This window comes from Poecilia reticulata, chromosome 4 (assembly GCF_904066995.2).
Source record: "Poecilia reticulata chromosome 4, P_reticulata-male-v2, whole genome shotgun sequence".
In the NCBI taxonomy this organism is placed as follows: domain Eukaryota; kingdom Metazoa; phylum Chordata; class Actinopteri; order Cyprinodontiformes; family Poeciliidae; genus Poecilia; species Poecilia reticulata.
In genome coordinates this window covers 91,350-112,169 of record NC_088833.1, presented here as the reverse complement: position 1 = coordinate 112,169, position 20,820 = coordinate 91,350, and the positions used below count along the sequence as shown (strand labels likewise).

Here is a 20,820-nt window from a genome sequence, read left to right as displayed (position 1 = left end):
GGCCGACGGCTCCCCCTACTGGCCAGCTGCTCCCCCTACAGCCCGACGGCTCCCCCTACAACCAGACGGCTCCCCCTACAACCAGACGGCTCCCCCTACTGGCCGACGGCTCCCCCTACTGGCCGACGGCTCCCCCTACAACCAGACGGCTCCCCCTACAACCAGACGGCTCCCCCTACAACCAGACGGCTCCCCCTACAGCCCGACGGCTCCCCCTACAGCCCGACGGCTCCCCCTACAACCAGACGGCTCCCCCTACTGCCCGACGGCTCCCCCTACAACCAGACAGCTCCCCCTAGTGGCCGACGGCTCCCCCTAGTGGCCGACGGCTCCCCCTAGTGGCCGACGGCTCCCCCTACAACCAGACGGCTCCCCCTACAACCCGACGGCTCCCCCTACAACCCGACGGCTCCCCCTACAGCCCGACGGCTCCCCCTACTGGCCGACGGCTCCCCCTACTGGCCGACGGCTCCCCCTACAACCCGACGGCTCCCCCTACAGCCCGACGGCTCCCCCTACAGCCCGACGGCTCCCCCTACTGGCCGACGGCTCCCCCTACAACCAGACGGCTCCCCCTACAGCCCGACGGCTCCCCCTACTGGCCGACGGCTCCCCCTACTGGCCGACGGCTCCCCCTACTGGCCGACGGCTCCCCCTACAACCCGACGGCTCCCCCTACAGCTCAACCTACAGACCAAAACAGAAATGGCCTCTGCACTCACCTGAGCGGGGGTCAAGGATCTCCACGGCGGCGGTGTTTCTCTGACCCATGACGGCGTTCTGAGGGTTCCTCAGAGTGACGCTGAAGGCCTCGTGGTTCTCCTCCAGGCCGTCGTCCAACGGGAAGACGCTCCAGGTTTTTACGTTCACACCTGGAGCCAACAGGATGTAACGCATCAGACTGGCAGTGGACCAATCAGGACGGAGAACCGGCGTTGGACCTGACCTGTGTCGAACTGGATCAGAGCGGCTGAGCTGTGGGTGAAATCCCGGCCGGCTTTGGCCGATCCTTCCTCCACCTGCGCAGCAAGCAAAGCTCTGCTCAGTTATTCAAATTAGTCCTGATCCGATCCGGTTTCCATCAGAACTCTGCTGGAGGAGTAAACTTCCTGAAGACCCAGCAGCTGGTTCTACCGGGATCATCTGGACCACAGGAGCTTCCGAGTTTCAAGGTCCAGTCAGAACCGGGTTCAGTCCAACACGCTGGGAAAACGTGGAACTGGACTGTGGGGCTGAACCCTGTAGAACCTGGTAAGTTCTGACCTCTGTGGGTAAACCTTTGATCTGCTCAGATTGGTTCTGGTTTGATAGTTTATCCGATTCGTTCCAACCTGGACTCACCTGGATGGAAACGTAAGCCGGGTCGGCGCTCCGCCCAGCACGTTGGATCTGGATCTGCAAAGTTCCAGAAGTCTCGCAAGTTCTGTAGCAGCTGGCTGACAACTGGACCCGGGACCAGAACAGCTCCAGCCTGCAGGACCGGAACCAGAACCAGAGTCTGGGACCCAAACCAACAGGTACTGAGTCACGTGACTGGAGCGGACACCTACCTGTGAGGTGGAGCTCCATTTCCTGCCGGGTCCACGAGTCGGAACCAGAACCCGTCGGCCGTCACATCCACATCAATCGGTACGATGTAGAGGACGGAGCGCCGGTCCAGATCGCGCTGGGTGAAACGCTGGCTGATGGCGGACCCTGCAGGACGAGGAGGGGATAACCTGGGGCCCGACGCCAAGAGCCGGCGCCGAGACCCGACGCCAGAACCCGACGCCGTGACCCCATGCTGTGACGTGACGCCAGGACCCGACGCCAAGACCCGACGCCAGGACCCGGCGCCATGACCCGACGCCAAGACCCGACGCCGTGACCCCATGCTGTGGCCCGACGCCATGACCCCATGCTGTGGCCCCATGCTGTGGCCCGACGCCGTGACCCCATGCTGTGGCCCCATGCCGTGGCCCGACGCCGTGACCCCATGCTGTGGCCCGACGCCATGACCCCATGCTGTGGCCCGACGCCATGACCCCATGCTGTGGCCCGACGCCGTGACCCCATGCTGTGGCCCCATGCTGTGGCCCCATGCCGAGACCCGACGCCGTGACCCCATGCTGTGGCCCCATGCTGTGGCCCCATGCCGTTGCCCGACGCCATGACCCCATGCTGTGGCCCCATGCCGTTGCCCGACGCCGGACGGGTTCTAGCTGTTGGACCCATAGGGGTAACACGGGGCCCAGTGCGTTCTGGTGCTGACTGAGTTAAAGACAGGAGGAGAAACGGACCAGAAAAGGAGGTTCTGACCCGCTGCTAAACCTCTGGTTCTACCTGTGGCTGCATTCTCCAAGGATCCGAACTGAGGCGGCGTGATGATGGAGAACTCCAGGAGTTCTGCTGGGCTGTCCGGGTCCGAGCCCCGCAGGTGTCTGCTGGTGATGAAGATGCCATAGCGGCCGGCGCCGAGGTCCGTCACGGTACTGGGGCTCTCCAGGCAGTCCAGACTGGGAGCGGCCCGGTCCACCTGTTCCACCTGGGTCCAGAAGAGACATGGGTCAACCAGGAACCCAAAAGACCGGGACCAGCACCGACTGGACTCCATGCCTCCAGTGCAGAGCTCAGCTTGAGTTCTTCTGATTTCTGGATCCGTTTTCAACAAAACTCCAGAATGAAAAAACAGAATCAGTTACAGAAAGTTCTTAAAAACGGTATTTGACCCATCGTCTCGTTTAGCGAAGGAGTTCTAGGTTGGAACACAATCGCTAATTATGCTACAACAAGCTGTAAGAAACAAAAAGATCCAAATATCCTGATCAGGGAGATGTTTGATGTATGGAGGGATCTCACTGCACCGCTAATGTGGGGGGTGGGGGGGTCACTGTACGGCTATAGGCAAGGGGGGGGGGTCACTGTACGGCTATAGGCAAGGGGGGGGGGTCACTGTACGGCTATAGGCGAGGGGGGGTCACTGTAAGGCAATAGGCGAGGGGGGGTCACTGTAAGGCTATAGGCGAGGGGGGGGTCACTGTACGGCTATAGGCGAGGGGGGGGTCACTGTACGGCTATAGGCGGGGGGGGGGGGGTCACTGTACGGCTATAGGCGAGGGGGGGTGGGGGGGGGGGCGATAATGGCCCCAATCAGCACTCTGTCCACACCGAGGTCCAAGTTTGGAAACTCCAGATGGAAACTGTGACACCTGAACATCCTCATACATAAATGTCCAAAATGACATTTATTTATTTTGCCATTTTGATCCATGAGCAGAAACTTTATTCAACAGATTTATTCTATGTTCCAGTTCGTACCTTCAGCCCCCAACGTGTTTAGAAGGAAAATTATTCTAATTTCTCTAAAGGTTCTGTGGAGGTTCTGTGAAGGTTCTGTGGAGGTTCTGTGGAGGTTCTGTGGAGGTTCTGTGAAGGTTCTGTGGAGGTTCTGTGGAGGTTCTGTGGAGGTTCTGTGAAGGTTCTGTGGAGGTTCTGTGAAGGTCCGGTGAAGGAAAACCTCACGGTGCAGTTCCACTGTATGACCACCAGGTGTCACCATCAGTTCATGCTGCAGACTCAGCCGCTGGAATCAGCAGAAGCAGGACCACCTTAGACTCGGGATGGAAAGGTTCTGCTCAGAGGTTCTGGAGGTTCTGGACCGGCAGGTGAGCTCGTCAGAATCGGATCTGGATTTGAAGACTTTTCTACATCTGAGGTTCTAGACCATTTCTGCAGGACGCAGAGACCCACACAGACAGTTTCAGGCCGGTTCTGACTTCACCCCTTGTTGGAACCGTGAGGTCCAGTCCGGATCGGACCTCACGATGAGGCTGATGGGGCCCTGAGGGGAGGAGCTGGATGGGGCCCCAGCTGGACCGCTGCAGGTTTACCTGCTGCTGCTCACCTGGATGCTGAACACTGCAGGCTCCTCCTTCAGCTGGCCAAACTCCAGGTAGCCTCTGTTGGTTCCGTCGCTTGGCAGGAAGTAGAACCGGTCCGGCCGCGCCGGGCCGCCCGCCTCGTGCCGGTAAGCCAGGTCCAGCTGGTCGATGTCGGTCTGGAGGAACCTGGGCGGCGAAGGGAGCGGCGCTCCCCTCAGCAGAAGCTTTCCGTACCTGGGCAGCAGCGTGATCACAAAGGTCAGGTCGGAGGCGGCGGTGTCCGGGTCCGAGAGCCGCAGAAGGTCAGGGGTCACGGCAGCGACGGAGCCGTCCCGCAGACGAAGGCCGGCGTTGGTGCTGAGGGTGGGAGGGATGCGGTCGCTGCGTTCAATGGTGAAGAGGAGCGAGCCGGAACGGGACGAGGCGCCGTTGGTGACGACGAACCTGCAGACAAAACACATCCGTGTTCAGTGATGTGCAGCGCCCTCTGCTGGGTGGATGAGCGTACATCATGAGACCCTCACAGGTTTGATTCTGCACTCATTAGGAGAAGGCTCCCTGCTGAGCTCTGCTACGACCCAACGTCTGGTTCTGGTTCTGGTTCTGGGTGAGCTCCCAGTAAGACAAGGATGATGAGGACTGGGTCACAGGAGCCCACATAAAAATAGCTGGACAGGCTGGTGTGTGTTTGCCCTGACAGCTCCGTGCCGATCTGTCCTCACCCTGCAGCGCACACACACACACACATATGCACACACACACACACACACACACATATGCACACACACACACACACACACACACGCTGCGCAGCAGCATCTGGCGGCGGCGGCCATGTTTGCCCAGGGACGGCCGTCTGTCAGTTTGGCCCCTAATTCATCATCTGCTGTCACTTGAACACTGAGGCCTGGAGGCTCTGATGGTCAGGCGACCCGAAACAATCTGCTGAGCCCAGAACCAGCTAACGACCTGACTCACCAACAGCCTGGACCGGGCCCACTGCGGGACCGGGCCCACTGCGGGACCGGGCCCACTGCGGGACCTGGACCGGGCCCACTGCGGGACCTGGACCGGGCCCACTGCGGGACCTGGACCGGGCCCACTGCGGGACCGGGCCCACTGCGGGACCGGGCCCACTGCGGGACCGGGCCCACTGCGGGACCGGTAACTGGGCCCACTGCGGGTCCTGGACCGGGCCCACTGCGGGACTGGGCCCCCTGCGGGCCCGGGACTCGTTGGACCGTCGGGTCGCTGTGTGTTGCCCATCAAATCCCAGTGAATGTATTTGGTTAATTGAAATTAAAATTCCTGAAGGATTGGTCTGACAGCCTTCTTTCTATTGGTCTGGCAGGGCCACACAAAGTAATTCCACGGGCCACTTGTGGCCCCCGAGCCGCCCTTTGAGCTTCTCTGCTGTCAGCATAGAAACGGTCTGGACACAGAAGCTGATCATGAGTGGGACCAGAAGCCTGGCGTGTGGTCCGTCCCCCGCGGACCGGGTCGAAGTGTGAAGCGCTGACCCGGTTCTGTGGATCAGGCAGAAAGCGTAAAGTTCTGGCCCGGTTCTGATCCGATCGGCTGCAGCCAGGATTGTGACAGGAACTGGGCCGGCTGGCTGCTCGCCTGCGTTGGCTGAGATCGGCGGTCTGCAGCCAAGCAGGCGGCGGTTCGCGGTGGCGCGGTTCTGGGTGACAAACCCGGACCTGCTCACACCGACCTGCCCCTCCCCCACCCGCTGCTGCCAAGTTGGCTATAAAAGCCCCCCCCCTCCCCCCCATCTGCCCCCCGGCTTGTCTCGCTGCCCAGCGATCCGTCCTAATGTGCTGCAGCCGTTTTCAGGGGACAGAAACGTGGAGACGGAGAGGTTCTGATGGGTTCTGATTGGATCCGGATCAGCTCAGGTGTTTCTGTAAATGTGTGATCAGAACCAGAACCCGCTCCAGGAGTGCGGCCTCACCTGAACGAGTCGACGTCCGAGTCGTGGTCGTTGCTGTGGGTGTAGCACACTCGGTGCGCCGCCACGTCCAGCTGGGTGAAGCGGGTCAGCGGGCGGCCGGGTCGGCGCGCGGCGTGGACCAGGCCGTGTCGGGGCGGGCCGGACACGGCGAACACCAAGTCCTCGGGTCGGCCCGCCGAGTCCAGCGCCAGCAGGACGTCGGTGTTCAGGACGAGCCGCTGTCCCTCCCGCAGGCGGACGGGCCGGGTCTGCAGGACGATCTGACCTGGAGGCGTTCACAGGAAGACCGATGTACTGAAACCGACCAGAACCAGAACTACTTCAGCAACTTGTGAACACTAAACACACTGACAAACACCAAAACGTCTAACGGGTCGAAACAACCAGGAAAACTAAAAACTCAAAGTGAAAACATTCATACACCTTGTTGAAAAAGTGGATCAGAACCAGAATCAAGCCAGAACCTGATCCAATTCCTGAGCCATTCATCAGTCTAAAAAGTTCTGACCCAGATCTGAGCTCCTGCCTCGCTCAGCAGCGTGCCGGGTTCTGGAGCGACCCGTGTTTGTGTTTCGGATCAGCACCCAGAGGAGCCGGGTCCACAGCTGCTGCGCCTCCTCCCCGTTAATTATTCACCGCCTAACAGGGCCGCCGGTTCTCACCTCGGCTCCTCCAGGACCGCCGGGCCCGGCGCCAGAAGGGCCGGGCCCGGCGGAACCGTGTTCACCCGACTGGTAAAAATGACAGGAAGGAGGCGCTAAATAATGCAGGACCCGACGGACCCGGGGGGCTGCAGAACCGGGTCTGTGGACATAAACTGGATCAGTTCGCTTTAAACACGTGTTGTGGATCCACTGAGTCGGTTCTGGTTCTGGTTCTGGTTCACTGAGGCTGACCTGGGTCCACCGTGCGAATGGAGATCAGGAAGCTCTGAGTTGGAGACTCGTTGTCCTCGTCGCTCAAGATGAACCGGAAGCTGTCATGACCTCTGAACCCGACGCTGCTGGTTCTGTGATGGTACCAGACCCGGTTCATCTCCACCTGTTCCTGAGTGAAGTTCTGACCCGCTTCAAGGTCCGTCCAGCTGGACTCCGTCTGCAGAAACAGAGGCAGAAGCTGAGCGGTGGGACAAAAACTCTTCAGCACCGGTCCGTTTGGGTCAGGGAACAGAACCTGGAAACCTTCCAAAGTAAGAGTGGAGCTCAGAGAGACTCGTCACCTTCAGTAGAAGTTTTCCAAATCTTGGTGCCGAGTTGATGAAGTAGAACACCTGGTGGGCAGGTGTGTCCAGATCAGCGGCTTCCAGAACCGCGCCGGAGATCAGTCTGCGCTGCCCAGAGTCCAGGTCCAGTCCGGCGTTCCTGCAACAACAGACAAGTTGGTCTGGACCTCCAACAGAACCTCATCTGGAACCAGCTTCAAACACAACCAACCAAAACCCATCAAGTCTATCCAGCAGAACCAGAACCAGCCATCGTTCAGCCATCGCCCGCAGCGCTCTATTTACAGCACTTAAGATGGCCGCCGCAGCGCTCTATTTAGGCAGTAAAGATGGCCGCCGCAACGCTCTCTTTAGGCAGTAAAGATGGCCGCCGCAGCGCTCTATTTAGGCAGTAAAGATGGCCACCGCAGCGCTCTGTTTAGGCAGTAAAGATGGCCGCCGCAGCGCTTTGTTTATGGCAGTAAAGATGGCCGCCGCAGCGCTTTGTTTATGGCAGTAAAGATGGCCGCCGCAGCGCTCTGTTTATGGCAGTAAAGATGGCCGTCGCAGTGCTTTGTTTATGGCAGTAAAGATGGCCGTCGCAGTGCTTTGTTTATGGCAGTAAAGATGGCCGCCGCAGCGCTCTGTTTATGGCAGTAAAGATGGCCGCCGCAGCGCTTTGTTTATGGCAGTAAAGATGGCCGCCGCAGCGCTCTATTTACAGCACTTAAGATGGCCGCCGCAGCGCTTTGTTTATGGCAGTAAAGATGGCCGCCGCAGCGCTCTGTTTATGGCAGTAAAGATGGCCGCCGCAGCGCTCTGTTTATGGCAGTAAAGATGGCCGTCGCAGTGCTTTGTTTATGGCAGTAAAGATGGTCGCCGCAGCGCTCTGTTTATGGCAGTAAAGATGGCCGCCGCAGCGCTCTGTTTATGGCAGTAAAGATGGCCGCCGCAGCACTCTGTTTACGGCAGTAAAGATGGCCACCGCAGCGCTCTGTTTATGGCAGTAAAGATGGCCGCCGCAGCGCTCTGTTTATGGCAGTAAAGATGGCCGCCGCAGCGCTTTGTTTACGGCAGTAAAGATGGCCGCCGCAGCGCTCTGTTTATGGCAGTAAAGATGGCCACCGCAGCGCTCTGTTTATGGCAGTAAAGATGGCCGCCGCAGCGCTCTGTTTATGGCAGTAAAGATGGCCGCCGCAGTAATCTGTTTACGGCAGTAAAGATGGCCACCGCAGCGCTCTGTTTATGGCAGTAAAGATGGCCGCCGCAGTAATCTGTTTACGGCAGTAAAGATGGCCACCGCAGCGCTCTGTTTATGGCAGTAAAGATGGCCGCCGCAGTAATCTGTTTACGGCAGTAAAGATGGCCGCCGCAGCGCTCTGTTTATGGCAGTAAAGATCGCCACCGCAGCGCTCTGTTTATGGCAGTAAAGATGGCCGCCGCAGCGCTCTGTTTATGGCAGTAAAGATGGCCACCGCAGCGCTTTGTTTATGGCAGTAAAGATGGCCGCCGCAGCACTCTGTTTACGGCAGTAAAGATGGCCACCGCAGCACTCTGTTTATGGCAGTAAAGATGGCCGCCGCAGCGCTCTGTTTATGGCAGTAAAGATGGCCGCCGCAGCGCTCTGTTTATGGCAGTAAAGATGGCCACCGCAGCACTCTGTTTATGGCAGTAAAGATGGCCGCCGCAGTAATCTGTTTACGGCAGTAAAGATGGCCACCGCAGCGCTCTGTTTATGGCAGTAAAGATGGCCGCCGCAGTAATCTGTTTACGGCAGTAAAGATGGCCACCGCAGCGCTCTGTTTATGGCAGTAAAGATGGCCGCCGCAGTAATCTGTTTACGGCAGTAAAGATGGCCACCGCAGCGCTCTGCTTATGGCAGTAAAGATGGCCGCCGCAGTAATCTGTTTACGGCAGTAAAGATGGCCACCGCAGCGCTCTGTTTATGGCAGTAAAGATGGCCGCCGCAGCGCTCTGTTTATGGCAGTAAAGATGGCCGCCGCAGTACTCTGTTTATGGCAGTAAAGATGGCCACCGCAGCGCTCTGTTTAGGCAGTAAAGATGGCCGCCGCAGCGCTCTGTTTAGGCAGTAAAGATGGCCGCCGCAGCGCTCTATTTAGGCAGTAAAGATGGCCGGCGCAGCGCTCTGTTTAGGCAGTAAAGATGGCCGCCTCAGCGCTCTATTTAGGCAGTAAAGATGGCCGCCGCAGCGCTCTGTTTATGGCAGTAAAGATGGCCGCCGCAGTACTCTGTTTAGGCAGTAAAGATGGCCGCCGCAGCGCTCTATTTAGGCAGTAAAGATGGCCGGCGCAGCGCTCTGTTTAGGCAGTAAAGATGGCCGCCTCAGCGCTCTATTTAGGCAGTAAAGATGGCCGCCGCAGCGCTCTGTTTATGGCAGTAAAGATGGCCGCCGCAGTACTCTGTTTATGGCAGTAAAGATGGCCGGCGCAGCGCTCTGTTTAGGCAGTAAAGATGGCCGCCGCAGCGCTCTATTTAGGCAGTAAAGATGGCCGCCGCAGCGCTCTATTTAGGCAGTAAAGATGGCCGCCGCAGCGCTCTATTTAGGCAGTAAAGATGGCCGGCGCAGCGCTCTATTTAGGCAGTAAAGATGGCCGCCGCAGCGCTCTATTTAGGCAGTAAAGATGGCCGCCGCAGCGCTCTGTTTAGGCAGTAAAGATGGCCGGCGCAGCGCTCTATTTAGGCAGTAAAGATGGCCGGCGCAGCGCTCTGTTTAGGCAGTAAAGATGGCCGCCTCAGCGCTCTATTTAGGCAGTAAAGATGGTCGCCGCAGCGCTCTGTTTATGGCAGTAAAGATGGCCGCCGCAGTAATCTGTTTACGGCAGTAAAGATGGCCACCGCAGCGCTCTGTTTATGGCAGTAAAGATGGCCGCCGCAGTAATCTGTTTACGGCAGTAAAGATGGCCACCGCAGCGCTCTGTTTATGGCAGTAAAGATGGCCGCCGCAGTAATCTGTTTACGGCAGTAAAGATGGCCGCCGCAGCGCTCTGTTTATGGCAGTAAAGATGGCCACCGCAGCGCTCTGTTTATGGCAGTAAAGATGGCCGCCGCAGCGCTCTGTTTATGGCAGTAAAGATGGCCACCGCAGCGCTTTGTTTATGGCAGTAAAGATGGCCGCCGCAGCACTCTGTTTACGGCAGTAAAGATGGCCACCGCAGCACTCTGTTTATGGCAGTAAAGATGGCCGCCGCAGCGCTCTGTTTATGGCAGTAAAGATGGCCGCCGCAGCGCTCTGTTTATGGCAGTAAAGATGGCCACCGCAGCACTCTGTTTATGGCAGTAAAGATGGCCGCCGCAGTAATCTGTTTACGGCAGTAAAGATGGCCACCGCAGCGCTCTGTTTATGGCAGTAAAGATGGCCGCCGCAGTAATCTGTTTACGGCAGTAAAGATGGCCACCGCAGCGCTCTGTTTATGGCAGTAAAGATGGCCGCCGCAGTAATCTGTTTACGGCAGTAAAGATGGCCACCGCAGCGCTCTGTTTATGGCAGTAAAGATGGCCGCCGCAGTAATCTGTTTACGGCAGTAAAGATGGCCACCGCAGCGCTCTGTTTATGGCAGTAAAGATGGCCGCCGCAGCGCTCTGTTTATGGCAGTAAGATGGCCGCCGCAGTACTCTGTTTATGGCAGTAAAGATGGCCACCGCAGCGCTCTGTTTAGGCAGTAAAGATGGCCGCCGCAGCGCTCTGTTTAGGCAGTAAAGATGGCCGCCGCAGCGCTCTGTTTAGGCAGTAAAGATGGCCGGCGCAGCGCTCTATTTAGGCAGTAAAGATGGCCGGCGCAGCGCTCTGTTTAGGCAGTAAAGATGGCCGCCTCAGCGCTCTATTTAGGCAGTAAAGATGGCCGCCGCAGCGCTCTGTTTATGGCAGTAAAGATGGCCGCCGCAGTACTCTGTTTAGGCAGTAAAGATGGCCGCCGCAGCGCTCTGTTTAGGCAGTAAAGATGGCCGCCGCAGCGCTCTATTTAGGCAGTAAAGATGGCCGGCGCAGCGCTCTGTTTAGGCAGTAAAGATGGCCGCCTCAGCGCTCTATTTAGGCAGTAAAGATGGCCGCCGCAGCGCTCTGTTTATGGCAGTAAAGATGGCCGCCGCAGTACTCTGTTTATGGCAGTAAAGATGGCCGGCGCAGCGCTCTGTTTAGGCAGTAAAGATGGCCGCCGCAGCGCTCTATTTAGGCAGTAAAGATGGCCGCCGCAGCGCTCTATTTAGGCAGTAAAGATGGCCGCCGCAGCGCTCTATTTAGGCAGTAAAGATGGCCGGCGCAGCGCTCTATTTAGGCAGTAAAGATGGCCGCCGCAGCGCTCTATTTAGGCAGTAAAGATGGCCGCCGCAGCGCTCTGTTTAGGCAGTAAAGATGGCCGGCGCAGCGCTCTATTTAGGCAGTAAAGATGGCCGGCGCAGCGCTCTGTTTAGGCAGTAAAGATGGCCGCCTCAGCGCTCTATTTAGGCAGTAAAGATGGCCGCCGCAGCGCTCTGTTTATGGCAGTAAAGATGGCCGCCGCAGTACTCTGTTTATGGCAGTAAAGATGGCCGGCGCAGCGCTCTGTTTAGGCAGTAAAGATGGCCGCCGCAGCGCTCTATTTAGGCAGTAAAGATGGCCGCCGCAGCGCTCTATTTAGGCAGTAAAGATGGCCGCCGCAGCGCTCTATTTAGGCAGTAAAGATGGCCGCCGCAGCGCTCTATTTAGGCAGTAAAGATGGCCGCCGCAGCGCTCTATTTAGGCAGTAAAGATGGCCGCCGCAGCGCTCTGTTTAGGCAGTAAAGATGGCCGCTGCAGCGCTCTATTTAGGCAGTAAAGATGGCCACCACAGCGCTCTGTTTAGGCAGTAAAGATGGCCGCTGCAGCGCTCTGTTTAGGCAGTAAAGATGGCCGCTGCAGCGCTCTATTTAGGCAGTAAAGATGGCCGCCGCAGCGCTCTGTTTAGGCAGTAAAGATGGCCGCTGCAGCGCTCTATTTAGGCAGTAAAGATGGCCACCACAGCGCTCTGTTTAGGCAGTAAAGATGGCCGCTGCAGCGCTCTGTTTAGGCAGTAAAGATGGCCGCTGCAGCGCTCTATTTAGGCAGTAAAGATGGCCGGCGCTGCGTTCAGATGGCTGTTTCAAAATGTTTTTTATTTCTATATGCGTCCTTTCTGTCTGAAGGTTTCTGAAACATTTTCAGGACTTTGATGAGACTAAAACTGCAGATATCTGACCCTGTTGGTACTTCTGGACCAGGTTCTGGATCCAGTGTAGCTGGTAGCTGCAGCGGGAGGCAGCAAGCAGAGGAGCTGCTGATGCTGGACGTCTGCAGGCAGGTTGGGGTTTGGGGGGTTTGGGGGGCTTGGGGGGTTTGGGGGGCTCTGACATCAGGAACCATCTGTTTGCTTCTTCACTCGGAAATAAAATCCACGCAGGAGAAGCTGCAGCTCCGTCCTGCAGGAAACCAGGAGAGCAGCAGCTGCCAAGGAGACGTGTTCTTCTGCCTGACTGGAGGCCACAGCTCTGCTCCTTACTGCCCCCTCCTGACTGACTGACCCCTCCTTACTTACTGCCCCCTCCTGACTGACTGCCCCCTCCTGACTGACTGCCCCCTCCTGACTGCCCCCCCCTGCCTGACTGACCCCTCCTTACTGCATGGCCCCTCCTTACTGCATGGCCCCTCCTGACTGCCCCCTCCTGACTGCCCCTCCTGACTGACTGCCCCCTCCTGACTGCCCCCTCCTGACTGACTGACCCCTCCTGCCTGCCCCTCCTTACTGCCCCCTCCTGACTGACTGCCCCCTCCTGACTGACTGACCCCTCCTTACTGCCCCCTCCTGACTGACTGACCCTCCTTACTGCCCCCTCCTGACTGACTGACCCCTCCTTACTGCCCCCTCCTGACTGACTGACCCCTCCTTACTGCCCCCTCCTGACTGACTGACCCCTCCAGGCTTCATCTAGACCTGCAGCAACCAAAGGTCAGGTAATGTTCTTCTCCACAGGTGATCAGGTCAGCAGGGCCCGACCCGGCTAGGAGACCTTTGACCCAGGCTTTGACCTGGTCCGTTCTGACGCTGACCTTTGACCCAGGCTTTGACCTGGTCCGTTCTGACGCTGACCTTTGACCCAGGCTTTGACCTGGTCCGTTCTGACGCTGAGATTCGAGACGTCCAGCAGTCAGGCATCTGAACTGTGAGCCGCTCAGGAATCGGGTCAGTGTCCTCTCAGTGTCCTCTCAATGTCCCCCTGTCTCTCAGGACACCCGGCCTCTGTCCCCAGAGGGACGTCCTTCAGACATTTCTCCGTCTGTGACGTTCAGGTCTTCCTGCTGCTGAGGACCAGATGGTCCAAAAGGTGTTTCCATGGTAACGTCGTCCCAGCAGGACAACTGCTTCTGGTTAGACTCTCAGATTAAACGTTTATTAATAAGGATCATAAAAAACTGGAGGACTAACTCTGACCTCTGACCTCTGGGTCAGATTTACAGCTCTGACACGTTTAAGCATTAAACCACGTCTGCGTGTGTGTGTGTGTGTCTGCGTGTGTGTCTGCGTGTGTGTGTGTGTGTCTGTGTGCGTGTGTGTGTGTCTGTGTGCGTGTGTTTATGTGTGTGTGTCTGTGTGCGTGCGTACGTGTGTGTGTGTGCGTGTGTGTGTGTGTGTGTGTGTGTGTGTGTGTGTGTGTGTGTGTGTGTGTCTGCGTGTGTGTGTGTCTGTGTGCGTGTGTTTATGTGTGTGTGTCTGTGTGCGTGCGTACGTGTGTGTGTCTGCGTGTGTGTGTGTGTCTGTGTGTGTGTGTGTGTGTGTGTGTGTGTGCGTGCGTACGTGTGTGTGTGTGTGCGTGTGTGTGTCTGTGTGCGTGCGTACGTGTGTGTGTGTGTGTGCGTGTGTTTATGTGTGTGTGTGTGTGTGTGTCTGTGTGCGTGCGTACGTGTGTGTGTGTGTGTGTGTGTGTGTCTGTGTGTGTGTGTGTGTGTGTGCGTGCGTGCGTGTGTGTGTGCGTGTGTGTGTGTGTGTGCGTGCGTACGTGTGTGTGTGTGTGTGCGTGTGTTTATGTGTGTGTGTCTGTGTGCGTGCGTACGTGTGTGTGTCTGCGTGTGTGTGTGTGTGTGTGTGTCTGCGTGTGTGTGTGTCTGTGTGCGTGCGTACGTGTGTGTGTGCGTGTGTGTGTCTGTGTGCGTGCGTACGTGTGTGTGTGTGTGTGCGTGTGTTTATGTGTGTGTGTGTTTGTGTCTGTGTGTGTGTGTGTCTATGCGCGTGTGTGTGTTTGTGTGTCTGTGTGTGTGTGTGTCTATGCGCGTGTGTGTGTGTGTGTGCGTGTGTTTATGTGTGTGTGTGTTTGTGTGTGTTTGTGTGTGTGTCTCTGCCCTGAGGGATAATAACAGTGTTAGCTGTAGTAACAATACTAGCAGTAATAGTGATAATAATTACAGCTGCTCAGCCTCAAGCGACCCTCACAGCTCAGCGCCGCTCCGGCCTATTGGCCCCCGCGGGGGTTCCCGCCCCCTCCGCCAGGCCGTACGCATCGATGAGTTCGGCATCGCTCCGTGACGACTCGCCAAAAGTCTGGTGCAGATCGGCCGATGTAGCGAGGAGCTATAGCTGATGGAATAACCTAGGGGGCGCAGTGGAGTCAAATTACAACTCCATGCTGTCGGGCTCTTTAGAGGTGAATAAAGGTCATACGTATCCAGTTTGGTGCCAATCGGATGTTCCACGTGAGATTTAGAGACAACCGTATGCAGATGGCGAGGGACTACAACTCGGCATTTTGCCACGCTCGCATGGTTCAGCCAGCAGTGACATCATCATGTCATTTTATGTCTGTTGGCACAGGATTAAACCCATGTGAATCAGAGTGAAAGTAAGGCACACAGTAGATTAAACAGGTGACTTCCTGTCAGAAGTGGGCGGGGCTAAGGTGATGTCATCATTGACCACCTAAATGTGATCAGAGCTGGTCTATAATGAGACATGGGAAGTCTGATGCAGCTGTGACCTGGTATGTGGAAGTTATCGCATCTTGATGTTTTATGGCGAATGGTCAGTGACACTTAGCCCCGCCCACATGCTTTGACGTACGAAACATCCTGTGATAACTTTTGACCTGCAATGTCTCAAGAGTGAGCTGAGTGAGTTTGAAGTCTGTAGGAGTTCGATTCCAACACAGAATCATCTTGATTAGGTCAAGAGAGCCAGAGATGGAGCTTTCCAAGGAAAACAAAGGCACTTCCGGTTCTGAGGGGGCGGGGCTTAGATGACGTCAGACTATGACGATATGGGATGGTAAGGGACCCAACCAGGATCACTCATGTCAAGTTTGGTGCAGCTCGGCTCAAAATTGTGGAATCTAGAGCCAAACGTAGGGTCACGGCGTTACAGGTCACTTCGCCACGCCGCCATGCCGCCACGCCGCCACGCCGCCACGCCCACCTGCTGCATCCAAACCAGCTGGGGTTGGAATCCACAACACACCAACATGTCTTCCGTCTCTGGACACAGTTTAGTGTTGATTAGGTCAAAGGGGTCAAATAGCGAACGTTCACAGTAAAACATGACACTTCCTGTTCTCAGGGGGCGGGGCTTAAGTGAGTTCAAAATTTCACCGTTGCGTCTTGTAGAGCAGTGGTCCCCAACCCCCGGTCCGTGGACCGGTACCAGTCCATGGACCAATTGGTACCGGGCCGCACAAGAAAAAAATTGTATATTTCCGTTTTATGTATTATTTGAGTCTGGAGGATCTTTTATTTTGAAAGTCCTTTAACCGGATTCTCTCGGTTACTTGCCGCCAACATTGAGCCACAAGCAGCAAAATGAGTCAGAAACAGATCAGATGTCTGGAAAGTTTCTCTGCAAAGAGGAAAAGGCCCAGAGAAGAGACAGGAGGATGGATTTATCCCGGACCGGTAGGTGAGTCCCACATTACAAGCCGCTCTGCGTAACATGCGGCGACCGGCTGCTAATGAGGCAATGAAGCTTCAAGCTGCTTCACCACGTAGAGACCAAGCAGGCTGTGGATATAAGCAACACTTCAGGTGTTATTGTCTCCCATCTCTCCCAGATGGACCGTCTGGTTGCAGAGAAACAAGCTCAGGGCTCCCGTTAGTCATTATCATGAGTTAAAATGTTCACCAAAGTAAAATGTTCGTTTTTGTGGCGCATCTGTATCTTATTTTGAAGGGATATATAAACGTTACCATAGCGACCAGTCAGAGCGTTTGGGTCGAGAGGAGAGGAGTAGAGCTTGTGAGTCTTAAGTCTGGTTTAGACTGAAAGATTTCAGAATGTCGGCCGATTCTCCAAACCTCTGTGACCACAGAGCTGATAAAGTCCAACAGGTTCGATCGGTTCGTGTGTCCAAGGCAGGAGCAACACGAACCGATTCCAGTCACAAACATCCCGATTCCAGAGGATAATCCAGGAAAACCCCCAACATGGCGGGAAATTAGAACAACCAAACATGGATGACGATGTAGAAGCAACAGTGATAGTTTGTGGAGTCATTTTAGAGATAAAAGACGTAACAAAAAGAAAAGGAGGTGGATGAAAGACGACGGAGCAGCCGCTCTATTTGCTGCTCTATGATTTGGAGGTGAATGTTTTTTCATAGTTAACATTTTTAACTGAATAAACAATAATGACCTTTAGATTTAATAATAAATCTACGTATCATCCACATATCATCTCCGATATGTCAGCTGTTTGGGATTCCCCTCTGTTCTCACCGCGCTTTCTGATTGGCTGCCGTCACATTCAGCAGGTTGTTCTCGTTCCCAGTCAGGGAAAAACTCACAGGCTGGGTAAAAAGGCCAAGACAACCCAAATAGGGAATATTCAGGATTTAGAGGGACACCAACACCGTCTCTCTCTCACCCCCCCACCACCCCCCCGGTCTGCGGCTATAAAAAGGTTGGGGACCCTGTTGTAGAGCACCCAAAGATGATCAATCACTGAAAGTTTGGTGCCTCTATAACAGTGTCACATTTCTTGGCATGTAGGTGAACTTTGACCCCTGGTATCACCCCTTCAGCATGCACGAAAACTCACCAATTTGATAACTTTTAATCGGCCATGCCTTCTGAACGATCTGACCAAGTTTGAAGCCGATCGATCGAATTCCCTAGGAGGAGTTCGATCAAATGCGACGTCTGTAAACGCGACGTCTGTATACGGCCAAAATAGGGTCAAAATCGGAACTTAAATCCAAAATGGCCGACTTCCTGTCATACTTGGACTATGACATTAATTGTAAATTCTGTGCGCCTTGGGGAGCTCTACAACTGTACCGAAGTCTCTACGATGAAGTAAGGTAATAACAAAGGGTCTTTTGAAAATTTCTAGGTGGCGCCGTTGAGCCGTTTCTGTTGAGATTTTTGCGTTGAATTTAAAATATGTAAATTTTCCGCCAAGTTTGGTGAGTTTTTGAATATGACAAAGCCCCCAAAAAGCCGATTCATTTGAGGGAAGCGGAATAATAAACATTTTAAAAACAATAGGCCTTCGCAGCGAAGGGCGGCGAAGGCCTATTAGTAGTAGTAGCATTATTAGGCCTTCGCAGCGAAGGCCTAATATTGCTACTAATAGGCCTTCGCAGCGAAGGCCTAATAATGCCAGTAGTAGCAATAATACTAGTCGTAATAAGTCTTCTAACCTCTCAAACTTTTAACCCCCTGCTGAGGCGGCGTTTGAATGTAACTACCCAGTAATCAGTCAGTTAGTTATTTTTAAGTAGTAATCGGAAAGGAAGCTGCATCCCGGACGGCCCTGTGCGTACCTGACCAGGTGTGGCGCGTTGTCGTTGACCGGCAGCACCGTGACCCGGACGCCCCCCCCCACCGAGTGGACGCCGTCGCTCAGCCGCAGCAGGACGCCGTCCTCCAGGGTGTCCGAGTCGTCGTGAGCGTACAGCACCGTCACGCCTGCAGGGAGGATACGGACCCAAAACAGCGGTTCTGCCTGTAGAAGCGGGCCGGAGCCCAGAACCCGGCCCATCGGCCTCCTCACCTTGATGCAGCTCCTGAAGGGTGAAGGTCGTGACCGGGGCGCCCGCCCCCCCCTGCGTAGTGCGGACCAGCCGGCCGTGACTCGGGGGGCGCTCCACCTGGAAGGTCAGGAGGTCGGCTGGGACGTCCAGGTCGCAGGCGTCCAGGGTGGGCGGAGTCAGCTCCTTAACCCCGCCCTCCTTCACCTGCGGAGGAGCCGCAGGAGTCACTCACCTGTCTCATGTTACCATAGTTACATCTTTGATCAGACGCACGGTGAAGTTGGTGAGCAGCAGGGAAGGCGGCTCGTCATTGGTCGGGTTGATGATGATGTGGAAAGGGACGGGGGCGGAGCTAAATGTGCCGTCACTCACTCTGATGGACATCTGGTCCGCCGTCGGCTCCACCCCTCTGTGCTCTGATTGGACGTACCTGATGAAGCCCAAAGTCAGGTGGGTCAGGCTGAAGGATTCTGGGAGAAGACAGTCGGGTCAGGATCCAGAACTGGGTTGGGCCAGGAACCAGAACCAGACCTACGGACCAATGGGTATTCCTGCGCCGCTCTTCTCTGAGCCCGGCATCGGCAGCACGTTCTCCAGGAAGCCGTGAAGGGGCGGAGCCTCCAGGTGAAAGGTCAGCTCCTGGGGGGGGCTGTCTGGGTCTGAGGCCCCAAGAACCCCCCCACACAGACAGGCCCTGGAGCCTTCATCCACCAGCAGCAGGGACTCACCTGGAGACACAGAGACGGGACGCCAGGTGGGCACAGGTCAGTCCCTCAGAGCCCAGACCTGGAGCGGCTCAGGAGCCCTCTCTGCCCTCCTGGTGCGCTGCCTCTGAAGAACCCGGGTCAAAGTTCGTGTGCAGCCCGTGTATTTTCAGGCGGTTTGTTATTTTGTTTGAAATGAAAAATGAAAACACGGAAAGTTTTTCGTTATTTGCTCATTAAACCAAAATCGGAAAACGACTCGGCTCCTTGTTTCTGATTTTCGTTTTTAATTTCAAATGGAAAAACAAACAGCCTGAAAATACACGGACCGAGAGAGTCCTGATGGATCATTAGCCCCGCCCCCTTGGCTCCCTGGTCCAATCAGGAACGACTATGACCACCAATCAGCTCTGTCTCTGCAGCGACCTTGGAGAGCAGAACCGCATGGAGCTGGCCAGAACCTTTCTCTGGACTCGGGTGTTTATCAGAACACTCTGGGCTGATCCAAGTCGCTCTCACCAGAACCGGACCCGCCCTTGGGTTCCCGGTGGTCTTACCCAGGGTGACTTCAGGAACCTTGTTGTTCACAGGAAGAACCGTGATGTTCAGGTCAAAAACAGGAAGCGAGCCGTGCAGAGGGACAGGTGGGGGCGGAGCGTCTCCATGGCAACAGTCATCCATCACTCCGGCCTCTCCGTCAGAGATGATGAGAGTGACGGTGTCGAACACCGGCCCGGGTCCGATCTCTGCACCTGAACACAGAAAGGTGTTCTCAGCCCGGTGTAAAGACCTGCAGGCCCTGAACGCGGCGCGGACCCACCTGAACGCACCTGAACGCGGCGCAGACCCACCTGAACGCACCTGAACGAGGCGTAAACCCACCTTAACGCACATGAACGCACCTGAACACGGCGCAGACCCACCTGAACGCGGCGCAGACCCACCTGAACGCGGCGCGGACCCACCTGAACACACCTGAACGCGGCGCGGACCCACCTGAACGCACCTGAACGAGGCGTAAACCCACCTTAACGCACATGAACGCACCTGAACACGGCGCAGACCCACCTGAACGCGGCGCAGACCCACCTGAACGCGGCGCGGACCCACCTGAACACACCTGAACGCGGCGCGGACCCACCTGAACACACCTGAACGCGGCGCAGACCCACCTGAACGCACCTGAACGAGGCGTAAACCCACCTTAACGCACATGAACGCACCTGAACACGGCGCAGACCCACCTGAACGCGGCGCAGACCCACCTGAACGCGGCGCAGACCCACCTGAACACACCTGAACGCGGTGCAGACCCACCTGAACGCGGCGCAGACCCACCTGAACACACCTGAACGCGGTGCAGACCCACCTGAACGCGGCGCAGACCCACCTGAACGCGGCGCAGACCCACCTGAACACACCTGAACGCGGCGCAGACCCACCTGAACGCGGCGCAGACCCACCTGAACGCGGCGCAGACCCACCTGAACGCGGCGCAGACCCACCTAAACCCACCTGAACACGGCGCAGACCCACCTGAACGCGGCGCAGACCCACCTGAACCCACCTGAATGCGGCGCAGACCCACCTGAACGCGGCGCAGACCCACCTGAACGAGGCGGAAACCCACCTTAACGCACATGAACGCACCTGAACACGGCGCAGACCCACCTGAACGCGGCGCAGACCCACCTGAATGCGGCGCAGACCCACCTGAACCCACCTGAACGCGGCGTAAACCCACCTGAACGCACTTGAACCCACCTGAGTGGACGTAGTAGACGCGTCCCTGCAGCAGGTCCTGCTGGGAGAACCTGTCCGTCTTCACGCCGGCTCTCTGCAGCTCCCCGTGCCCAGAGCTCCTGGCCAGCATGTAGGCCAGCCTGGAGTCGTCGCTGTCCCGGTCCGAGGCCCACAGGAAGTCCGCCGTCAGCTGGACCCGCCCCCCCTCCTCGCAGCGCAGGGATGTCCGCAGGCCCCCAGCCAGCCGGGGCGGCTCGTCGTTCATCGGTCGCACCTTAGGAGGAAGCAGGCAGACGCTTGGATGACCCGGTAGAACCCTGGATCCGCTCTTAACCCGGTAGAACCCTGGATCCGCTCTTAACCCGGTAGAACCCTGGATCCGCTCTTAACCCG

At 56.6% G+C, this 20,820-nt stretch overlaps 1 pseudogene across 1 annotated transcript in view; it reads right to left on the bottom strand.

Moving 5' to 3' along the window:
• LOC145551350 (FRAS1-related extracellular matrix protein 1-like) overlaps nt 1-20,820 on the bottom strand; it is a 41,473-nt pseudogene that overhangs the window by 8,833 nt on the left and 11,820 nt on the right. Inside the window, exons 16-30 of the transcript XR_014087148.1 lie at nt 20,449-20,701; nt 19,242-19,436; nt 18,520-18,708; nt 18,254-18,450; nt 18,001-18,184; nt 17,771-17,915; nt 7,037-7,178; nt 6,714-6,912; nt 5,818-6,082; nt 3,884-4,304; nt 2,323-2,524; nt 1,551-1,695; nt 1,342-1,471; nt 947-1,019; nt 723-872 (exon numbers count right to left, since the gene is read on the bottom strand). The product of XR_014087148.1 is annotated as an FRAS1-related extracellular matrix protein 1-like (transcript). The remainder of the gene's footprint in view (nt 1-722; nt 873-946; nt 1,020-1,341; nt 1,472-1,550; nt 1,696-2,322; nt 2,525-3,883; nt 4,305-5,817; nt 6,083-6,713; nt 6,913-7,036; nt 7,179-17,770; nt 17,916-18,000; nt 18,185-18,253; nt 18,451-18,519; nt 18,709-19,241; nt 19,437-20,448; nt 20,702-20,820) is intronic.